This window comes from Hyalella azteca, unplaced genomic scaffold (assembly GCF_000764305.2).
Source record: "Hyalella azteca isolate HAZT.00-mixed unplaced genomic scaffold, Hazt_2.0.2 contig1995, whole genome shotgun sequence".
NCBI classification, from domain to species: Eukaryota; Metazoa; Arthropoda; class Malacostraca; order Amphipoda; family Hyalellidae; genus Hyalella; species Hyalella azteca.
Window position 1 is genome coordinate 1 of NW_025932284.1, and position 3,001 is coordinate 3,001.

Consider the following 3,001-nt stretch of genomic DNA (forward strand, 5'->3'; position numbering starts at 1 on the left):
CAATTCTAATTTTTGAATCAATCTGTTCACGTTATATTGAGAGATTAAATCCAGGTGTGCTACCATTCCGTATATTTATTAATTTATAAAGCTAATTTCAACATCTCTTGCAATGATAAGCACAAGCAGTCCCCGTCCAAGTGATGAGCTGAGCTGCTAGGATCCCTGAAGCTGCTCAGCTTCGTCGTCTCTCCTTCATTTGTACATGCATGACCTGGGCGACATGCTAAGCCAGTTCCTGACGCTCAATAATTCCGAAGTGACTTTGTCTAATTTTGTATTCAAGCTCAACTTTAATTGACTTCATAGATACAATGGAAGAAAAAAGAACGAATTAATCCTAACCTCGTACAAATACAACAATTAACTTAGTAAAAAGCGTTAATTCCTGCATAATATACGCTGCAGGTGGTTAAGGATCACATGAGCCCTCTTCACAATATATATAAAAATATAACTCAGTACTCACTGCAGTGAGTGACAGAAAGCGCATTTTCTCGTCGACGAAAACGTGAAGTCACGGACTGACAGACAGATGGACATGGCGAGCACAATAGTTCATTTTTTCATAAATGAGAAAATGCGCTAAAAAGTTTTAATTTTCCCTATAACAGCTGTGAACAGGGGTATAATGAACTCACCGAATAAAGGTAAATACATCCCTGCTTCATACAAAGATTTATACAAATAACATGCTGTATCCCGTATACGTAGCCCTTATCCCAAGCGCGTCTGGCTCCGTCACATTTGTTGTTCACATGCTCCTTGTGAACGTTGCCTCTGCGTCATGCTCGATGTCTCTTGACTGTCCGATTGTTCTTTTCTCACTCATTTGCCTTGGCTCCTGCGTCCTGAGAAGTCAAGTCTGCGGCAGGCAGGCTTAACATAAGTCTGCGTTATGTCTGCGTCAGGCAGACATAACTTCTACAGAAAAGAATAGAAGTGCCGGCACTGAAGAAATAGACCCATGGCCTGTTGCCGATTCTTGAACTTTTCGTGACTTGATTCACAAGGGATCCGGCCTTGGGAACCCGATCTTCCCATAGCTGACGATTGATTGAGATAGCTGCTGGACTTATTGCCTGGTCCGTAATTTGCTAGGCATTTTAAGACTGAACATATGCTCCTGCATACTACTCCTCATGCAAGCTACTCTGACTTGGCAGCATAATAACATTTCCTTTCATAACTAAAGATAAATAAATAATATTTGTGCCTACTTGCAAACAATATAATAATAATAGATATTAAAACCACTTTCAGGAGATAGGTGGAAATTTCAAGAATTTAGAACGAGTCTCAAAAGTCTATAAATTATTTTAAATCAAAAAGTTACAAATACTTTCATCACTTCAGGTAGCAGCGCCGGATTCTGTGTACCGCGGGTCTGAAGTATACATCACTGTTCATTCAAAACTCCCCGGAATTCATAACTACACAGTCACGTATAAATTCAAGTGAATGATTGCAAGCGTGCAAAAAAGAAGATTTTTTGAGCATTGTATGCCATAGCTGGTAGAATATTACATGGATATTACCTATTATTTTTCTCTGAATTTTTGCTATTTATAGAAAAAAAGTATCAACTTACTCTTATATTTGATTGAAGGTGAAACTTTTTAACCGCTAAAAGCATTTTTTCCATCCCGTCAATCCATCTGAGAATTGTTCTTTGTATCTTAGGGTACAAAATGAAATAAATTGAAATTTTTTAGTCGCACAATAATTTCTCGCACTTCGTTAAGTGCGGGAAAATTAATGTCCGCCGCAACTCTGCCAGACGTGCGCTGCACATTGATAAAGCGTACGTAATTGCCTTTATTTTATGTTTAATATTAAAATAGAAATAAAAATCAGAATTATCCACGCTTTATTCATGTTGGTTCAACACCCCAAAAAAAAGGCGTGATAGCTACGCCCCTTTTAAGACTTTTCGATTCCAGTTGCTGTTTCAAAATTCTAGAAGTAATAAACCTAAATTACAAAAGTATATTAAGTAAAATTAAACCATTTGTGTCCACTACACATTCACATGTTGTCATACTCAGTACACAATTATAAGGCCGAAGCACCACCTGTTAGCCAAATAATATCTCACGATCACTGATTTCATTCGTACACACAAAAATCAACATTGTATGAAGTATTTTATGAAATATTTCATACAACAACAATATTTCATAGAACCACATTGTATGAAATAACTAGTCTTAGTTAATTAGATCAATTAATCGTCACCGTTTCAGTTACTATTATTCGCACATATTCAATCAACCGCACAACTCCAAAAGATTTCTATTTTTGATTCTCTTCTTACTTATTTGTCACCTCCTTCAATACATAATGTTACTCCGTACTTTGGATATTACAACTCATTTACGGCAGCACTAATATAATTGTATTAGTGCTGCCTATTAGTGCTGCCTGACACTAAGTCGCTGCAACATTTATGGGGTGCAGCGCGATACAATGCCTCCGGTGTATCACTTATGGGTGGTCTCCAGCGTATCACTTAGTTAAGAATCCAGGCAGGCAGATTGGAGTATTAAAAAATAAAAAGAATACCCTATCACTACTTAAAACATACCCTCAACACGTCCAGTGAGCATTTTCCAAAGCCATCAATCGATCAAAAATTATCTCGCTTCATCAACAGCGCATCATAATGAAACTCAGCCATTCTAGAAACTCGAGTTACCTACTTGACTGCCTGTAAACCTCCCTAAACATTTCCATATCAATCAAGTTATCGAAGAACTGATCATCAAGATGCTCGTAATTAACTCATTATCCTTTGGACCTTTTCAATAAAATAAAATCATTACCTCGGCTCAGTGGTGGGTACAGTCAGGGAATCCGCTTACCGCTAATTGGCGAAGCTAACTTTTTCGGGGCGCATGCCGGAGGCCTGCTTTGCCAAACTTCACACTTAGTTCATATTCCTTTCCACAGGTAAGAACGCTAGAGTGCATAACGGCCTATGAAGTCAAGTGCTCAAAGC